We start from the raw sequence: 9,247 nt of genomic DNA on the forward strand, positions 1-9,247 counted from the left end.
GTGTCAGCTGTTTGTTACAGCCGACACTTCGTTAAATGCTGCGGCCAATAGCGACCGCAGCATTGAAATCGTTACAAAGAGGGGGGCCAACCCCTGTAACAGCTCATCGTGCCCCCCGCAACACAATCGTGGGGGGCGATGGTTGTCGGCGTTGTTAGCGATGCCTGTCAGAATCACGATATACTGCAATACATTAGTATTGCAGTATATCGTGCAAGCGATCGAACGATCGCTGGTTGAAGTCCCTTAGGGGGACTAATACAAAAACTAAAAAATAAATTAAAAAAATAATTTTTGGTGTGAAACAAATTAATAGTAAAAGTTCATAAAACCCCCATTTTCCCCCTAGAGCATAGTAAACAAAAAATACATTATTGCTTTCGTAAGGTGGGGAGGTAAAAACGTAAATGAAAATCTGAAAAAGGGCTGCTCTTGTATTAAAAAGTTATTTTAAATATGAATGCATATATTTTTATGATATGCCTGCATTCTGCTTGTGTTCATTTACCTGTAGGCACCTTAGAAAGACTGCATATAGATCCTTTACTGCGTGGATTCACTGCTATTTAGGTATAGGACATAGACGACCCATTCCGTCCTGCGTCGTACGCAAAGTCCGCGCTGCTTTTCCCGATTTGCATGGAGAATACATGGGATACCTTCCTTGTAGTGATACTCCAGCTGAATTCATGGCCTTTGAGTAGTGATCTAATTAATTTTTTAATTCGTTCTGTTCTTAAAGCATTATGTTGCACTTTATACACTTACATTTTTTTTTTTGTTTAGGGCTAATGCAATTGTTTAATTTTAAACCTTTGTAAAAGTGAAAATGTCAACAGCATTTCAACTATTGAACTATCTTTGTGTTCCGACCATCAACACTCCTGCCGTTTAACCCCTTCCACTTTGGCCACTTTTGGCCTTCCTGAGGAGCTTCATTTTTAAAATCTGACATGTTGCACTTTAGGTGGTAATAAGTTCAGAATGGTATTTTATTAGCCATTTCTCAGATTTTCATTCCGTGAGAATTAAAATCCACATTTTTTTTAAAGAAAATTTCGGTTTTGCAGTTCTTTTTCTCATTTCCACAAGGTCTAAAGGAGAAAAAGCACCACAAAATTAGTGAAGCCATTTTTCCAGAGTAAAAAAAAATACCCCACATGTGGTCATAAACAGGTGTTTGGACACACGGCAGGGCTTGGAAGGCAACCGCTAAGATGCAGCGATCGATTACGATCGCTGCATCGAAGGGGTTCATGGCATGGATCGGAGCTACAGGGGTTAATGGCATGGATCCACCGTTACAGGTGGATGTCAGCTGTAACATACAGCTGACATCCACCGCTGATGACGCCGGCTCAGCCCAGTCGACTGAACAATTTATTCTATAGAAAAAAGGAAACCTGCCGGAAAGTTGACAGATGGAAACCATTATCAATGTTTCTGTCACCATTGATATCAATGGCGATGTAAACGGAAGCTAATGTTTCCCACTGGCTTTCCGTTGCGGGGTTCCACGATGGAAACCTCCGACGGAACCCCTCAACGGAAAGCCAACGCTGATGTGAACAGGCCCTTAGTCTAATGTACCGTGTACTCTTTTGTTTAATCTTTATACACCATATTAGACTTTAAAAAATCAAACCAATGTACCACACTAAACTCGTATTTTTCTTACACAATTTCTGAAAACAAACATTACATCTAATAATTTGATTGGTAATAGTAAGAATAGACTTTACACAGTTCATGTTATTTTAATGTTTTTATTTTGAAAATAAATTTAAGGTCAACTTTTGTAATACACTTATTATAAAATAAACTTTGTTAAATGTTTTTTGAAATTATTTTATTCAGCAAAAATTAATTAAGCATCCTATCATATTATGACTGTTTCAAAACACTCTATCTGTTATTTGGTCGTAAACTTATTTATCAATAACTGTGCCATAAAACAGAAGCTTTGCACCATAGATTTGTTTTTTTATTTTTTTAACAATTTTTGTATTAGAATACTACATTTTTGTGAATTTTGTTTTTCAATAAAGAGTTTAAAATGTACCATGAAAACCAAATGGGATAAAATGTATACACATGCGAATTGGTGGGAGGGGCAGAAAACTTGTTTGTAAAAATACTTTAAAAACCACATCCATTTGCTGCTTTTTATAAATCTGTTCATGTCTGATGGACTTCTAATCCTCAACAGTTTTCTAAAATCGGCATGTCTGTTTATATGGGCATACTGGTCAACTTACCTAATAATTTCATTCATGGGCTAATTAATTTTTTTTTGTAGTTTTTCTTTTTTTTTTTTGGTGTATTGTATCCACTGTAATCTTAATTTTCAATGCGATAAAAGCAAATTGTTAAAAACAATGTTAGAAAATTTTTAGTTTTAAAATCAGGAATGTTGTCTGGTTAGTATTTTCATCTGTATGTAGTGTTCACACTGTAGGAAAAAGAAACCACAAATATTAAAAACATAACCCTGATCTATATTCAAATTCAATACTGAGTTCTTAAAATAATGAATTCTCAATACTTCTGCTCTATTCACATCAGCGTTGTGCCATTTAGTTCTGCTACATCAAATCAGCATAACAAGGGAATAATGGAACCAAGGGTTCCATAGCACTTGGGACACCGCCGTTTGCCTATGGAACACATTGACTTTGTGTTTCATCGGCTTTCCGTGGTTGTATCTGTGATTTTACAGGACACAATAGCTTTGCTATTGTCTCAGGTAAACAATGCGTAATGGACCTACGTCGCAGATGTGAACAGAGCCTAACATACATAATGTTGTGCAGAACAAGAGTATAACCTCATAATCCCAATACTGCAACAAAACTAAGGTTTTTCTTTCACAAGATTTATTGCCTCACAATGAACACATATAAACGTATGCAATCACGTAATATGATACTTTGAAAACCAAAAAATACATGAGTAGCATCTGGGCAGCAGAACTAAAAAAAGTAACAGAATAAAGTTACTCACTTTTTCATTTTTCTCTTTATAGTCCGAAAAGAACTTCTGTAATACAAAATATAAAAATGTTATCTCAAAAATAAAAGAACAATAACTGTGTGTTAATTTGGATAATTAAAGAGGATATGTCACTAGGTTACTAATGGCCAATGTACTCTCTAATCTAAGAGGCAATGTCATAACTATAGTGTATCTTTCAAACCAAAGGAAACATATCAAACGTAGACATACGCAAAGCAACTGATATTAAAAAATTATGATTGTCAAGAGAATAGCTGTCGTTGACATTTGAAGGAACTATCGAGCATCTATCTGGCAGGAGGTACGGAAGCGTGCTATTTTTTTTTTCTTCTTTATTTGGCCTTTCTAAATTCGCTAAATTAGGTGGTAGGCTTGGTGCTCTAGAACTCCACGCTGATGTTACTTCTCCATTGGCAATCTTTAGTACATTAACGGCCAGTTCTTCCAAATATTCAACGCTTATTTTCTCATATACATTTTTAACTATCCATCTTGATTTTCCTTTTGGGAGAATTTGGTTTTTTTTGTGCCCTTTTTTTCAGTGTTTTTTTTTTCACGGTGGCCTGCTCTCTTCCCACATTTTTATTATGAGTAAGGGCAGCTAATTTAGTTTTTGCCTCCATTGCATCAATACCGAAGTGTATCCTTTTGGTTCTATATTTCAGGACCAGACTATGAAAATTCTCAAGACTTCCTGTATGACAGTTGTTCACTAAATGTGGCAGTTCGGCGATTAGTTCTGGATTGTTCACAATTTTTTCAATTGTGAGATATGGGGCAGTCTCCCTCATATTGAGTATTGAGCCACAATACTTTACCTTCCTTTTCTACAGCATCCAGGGATCCATGGCTACATTGGGTATAAAGTTTGCCTGCAATGTGGTAAAGCAGAGACAGCCATCTTTCTTTAAGATTTTCCTCGTTATCACAGGTTTGTATAGACCACCAGAAATTAAGGCCGATTTTATCAATCCAGGGAGTAATTTCTTTACAAAACCTCTGGTGGCTGGCTTGGGTTAAATTTTTTTTTTTATGGACTTGGCATAATGCCAAACATCGAACTGATGTCGGATATGTGGATAGTCTAGCCTCATAGTTTTTTCTTATGCTGACATGTCTATCGGAAGCAAATATTAGAACTTTTCAACTGGAGGTAATTATTCTTTCAAGACAAATTTGACATCCGAACTTCTCCATTGCGACGGAAAAAGAACACTGATTTCTGAACAACTTCAAAATCAAGGATCTTGTCTGATAAGCTATCCAGTATGGTATATGTAAAGTATTTTGCATTGTGACCTGGGCTGTCACATTGGCCATCACCTGACACACATATTGGAGTGGTCTTCAATTCGTCAAAGTTTTTATTTTTCTCCTCTTGCCACACAATGTCAATGGCCGGAAAAATAAACTTACTCTGGGGCCGGTAGTAAGTCTTTTCTGAAATACTTACCATGCCAAGTATGTTGAATAGTTCGTTGACCTTCTGAAAGTTCAACCCACTAAACAAAATCGATGCAGACAGTAGTAGGTTTCCCGAGGACATTCTTCCGATTTTTGGTTGGGACTCAAAAATTGTAAACTGATGGCCTTGGTAACATTTTCCATAAATTTTACATGCGGACGCATCAAATTTTTTTTTTTAAAGCTCTTTACAAGGTAGTTACATTTTGGTGTATACTGACATTTAACTTTCATGATTAGATTGTCTAAACATGATTCAAATACCAGAAGCTTTCTGTCAATAACTTGTTGTCTAAGAGTTAGAGGTGTCATTCTAGGTGGTGAAAGAGGATGGTGCGGGTAAATTAGTGAAGCAGAATCTAATAAATCTGAATCTGTCATACTGGTATCTTGGGGGAGATGGTCTTCATCTTTATGGCCATCATTTTTATCCAGATATGCATCACTTTCCGTGTCAATGGTTTCTTCTAGTATCCCAAAAGCTTCTTCAATAGGAGAAAGTGGTATGATGTCTTGAAAGTTGATGTCGTCTTCTTGAAAGTCGCAAGTCTCTTTTGTATCAATCTGTATAAGTGCCTTTTTTATTTTTGGGGAGAAGAGAATTCCGAGTTACTTACCGATTTCGGGCTGCTTGTTTTTTGAAAATTTGGGTTCGATTTTAAAGCTATTGGAGAGAGAGAACATCACTGTTACTTGAAATCTCTCTCGATGTATCTGTTCCTGAGATGTAAAAAATCATAGCATTTAATAGGGTGTAATCTGTTTGAGTAGACACAGAACACTGCTTTGGATGACACTCAGAGGGACTTTCTTTGCCTGGATCCTCCAAGGCAAGATCTTCACTGGTCGAGGTACCAGCAACGCCAGAATCAAATGGTCTCTTCATTTTTTTCTTCTTTCTGTCTTTCTTCAGGGTCTCTTCTATGTAACACTTACCCTCTGGAAAATGGTAGGCAGTGTATCTTGACGGAGTGTTTGGCAATGTTTGGTTTCCTTATAACACTCTTGGCTGAAGTGTAGTGAGCAAATGCGGAATTTTTTGCACTTATCTTCAATTATTGTTTGCATCATTTTGTTGTCTGTAAAATTCTGAACAGTTTGATCTAGCCATTGTTGTATGCGTTGTGCATCCTTTGGAAAGGAATGCAAGCGGATAGCTATGCTTTGATCCTTTCTGCCTGTCTTACTCAGGCAATTGCTAAAAACGCATGAAGGCATTGTATTTAGTCAGTTAAGTCTATAGAAAAAAAAAAGGCAAAGTAAAATGGTTAGTTGTAAGAGACACTTACCAACGTTAAAGAAAAATAAGTTAACGGTTTTACCTTGGTAAGTTGATTGGTTGACATGTACGATGTTATCTGTTTCAGTATTGCCTTCAAAAATTTTTAGAATATACTTACCAAGTCCACAACACATGAACAAATGTACGTCCTAAGAATGTATGATTTATTGATTGCCTAGTGTACAAAATTAATATAACAATTAAAAAATGTTTGATACGTTTTTCAACGTTGTAATGTAGCCTCAAATTTTTTAAAAACGAGTACTTACCTATTTTTTTTTCTTTTGTAGGTTTCAAACTAAGATAGAAAATGTGATTTGCTGTCCTTCAAGTAAGCAGAATCCATCTGGAAAAAGGGACACAATGTAAAATTTCAGTACATCACATAACTACATAACCAGCAGCGCAATGCAACACAACTACATAAACAGCAGCGCAATGCAACACAACTACATAACCAGCAGAGTAATGCAACACATAACTACATAACCAGCAACGCAATGCATCACATAACTACATAACCATTAGCGCAATACATCACATAATTACATAACCAGCAACACATAACTACAAAACCAGCAGAGCAATACATAACCTGCAATGCACCACATAAATACATAACCAGCAGCGCAATGCAACATATAACTACAAAACCAGCAGAGCAATGCATCACATAACTACATAACCAGCAACGCAATGCAACACAACTACATAACCAGCAACGCAATGCAACACAACTACATAACCAGCAACGCAATGCAACAAATAACTACATAACCAGCAGCTCAATACATAATACATAGCGCCTATATATATATATATATATATATATATATATCCTATATATATATATCCTATATACAGTGAAGGAAATAAGTATTTGATCCCTTGCTGATTTTGTAAGTTTGCCCACTGTCAAAGGCATGAACAGTGTAGAATTTTTAGGCTAGGTTAATTTTACCAGTGAGAGATAGATTATATAAAAACAGAAAATCACAGTCAAAATTATATATATTTATTTGCATTGTGCACAGAGAAATAAGTATTTGATCCCCTACCAACCATTAAGAGTTCAGCCTCCTCCAGACCAGTTACACGCTCCAAATCAACTTGGTGCCTGCATTAAAGACAGCTGTCTTAAATGGTCACCTGTATAAAAGACTCCTGTCCACAGACTCAATTAATCAGTCTGACTCTAACCTCTACAACATGGGCAAGACCAAAGAGCTTTCTAAGGATGTCAGGGACAAGTTTATAGACCTGCACAAGGCTGGAATGGGCTACAAAACCATAAGTAAGACGCTGGGTGAGAAGGAGACAACTGTTGGTGCAATAGTAAGAAAATGGAAGACATACAAAATGACTGTCAACCGACATTGATCTGGGGCTCCATGCAAAATCTCACCTCGTGGGGTATCCTTGATCCTGAGGAAGGTGAGAGCTCAGCCGAAAACTACACGGGGGGAACTTAATGATCTCAAGGCAGCTGGGACCACAGTCACCAAGAAAACCATTGGTAACCCATTACGCCGTACTGGATTAAAATCCTGCAGTGCCCGCAAGGTCCCCCTGCTCAAGAAGGCACATGTACAGGTCCGTCTGAAGTTTGCAAATTAACATCTGGATTCTGAGAGTGATTGGGAGAAGGTGCTGTGGTCAGATGAGACTAAAATTGAGCTATTTGGCATTAACTCAACTCGCTGTGTTTGGAGGAAGAGAAATGCTGCCTATGACCCAAAGAACACCGTCCCCACTGTCAAGCATGGAGATGTTTTGGGGGTGTTTCTCTGCTAAGGGCACAGCACTACTTCACCGCATCAATGGGAGAATGGATGGAACCATGTACCGTCAAATCCTGAGTGACAACCTCCTTCCCTCCACCAGGACATTGAAAATGGCTCGTGGCTGGGTCTTCCAGCACGACAATGACCCGAAACATACAGCCAAGGCAACAAAGGAGTGGCTCAAAAAGAAGCACATTAAGGTCATGGAGTGGCCTAGCCAGTCTCCAGACCTTAATCCCATCGAAAACTTATGGAGGGAGCTGAAGATCCGAGTTGCCAAGCGACTGCCTCGAAATCTTAATGATTTACAGATGATCTGCAAAGAGGAGTGGGCCAAAATTCCATCTAACATGAATGCAAACCTCATCATCAACTACAAAAACTGGCTGACTGCTGTGCTTGCCAACAAGGGTTTTGCCACCAAGTATTATGTCTTGTTTGCCAAAGGGATCAAATACTTATTTCTCTGTGCACAATGCAAATAAATATATATAATTTTGACTATGTGATGTTCTGTTTTTTTTTTTATATAATCTATCTCTCACTGGTAAAAGTAACCTAGCCTAAAAATTCTAGACTGCTCATGTCTTTGACAGTGGGCAAACTTACGAAATCAACAAGGGATCAAATACTTATTTCCTTCAATATATATATATCATATATATATCATATATATATATACCTATATATATATACCTATATATATATACCTATATATATATACCTATATATATACCTATATATATACCTATATATATATATCATATATATATATATATATATATATATATATATACCTATATATATCATATATATATATATACCTATATATATCATATATATATCATATATATATATATATCATATATACATATATATATCATATATATATATCATATATATATCATATATATATATATATATATCATATATACATATATATATCATATATATATATCATATATATATATATATATATACATATATATATATCATATATATATATATATATATACATATATATATATATATATATATATATCATATATATATATATAACCTATATATATATATATCATATATATATATAACCTATATATATCCTATATATATTATATATATATATATATATATATATATATATATATATATATCCTATATATATGATATATATATATCCTATATATATCCCGTATATATATATATATCCTATATATATATCCTATATATATCCTATATCTATATCCTCTATCTATATCCTATATCTATCTATCTATATCCTATATCTATCTATCTATATCCTATATCTATCTATCTATATCCTATATCTATCTATCTATATCCTATATCTATCTATCTATATCCTATATCTATCTATCTATGTCCTATATCTATCTATCTATATCCTATATCTATCTATCTATATCCTATATCTATCTATATCCTATATCTATCTATCTATATCCTATATCTATCTACCTATATCCTATATCTATCTATCTACCTATATCCTATATCTATCTATCTATATCCTATATCCTATATCTATATCCTATATCTATCTGTCTATCTATATCCTATATCTATATATACACTACATATATCTATACACTACCGTTCAAAAGTTTAGGGTCACTTAGAAATTTCCTTATTTTTGAAAGAAAAGCACAGCTTTTTTCAATGAAGATAACATTAAATTAAT

Source organism: Rhinoderma darwinii (assembly GCF_050947455.1).
Source record: "Rhinoderma darwinii isolate aRhiDar2 chromosome 1 unlocalized genomic scaffold, aRhiDar2.hap1 SUPER_1_unloc_26, whole genome shotgun sequence".
NCBI classification, from domain to species: Eukaryota; Metazoa; Chordata; class Amphibia; order Anura; family Rhinodermatidae; genus Rhinoderma; species Rhinoderma darwinii.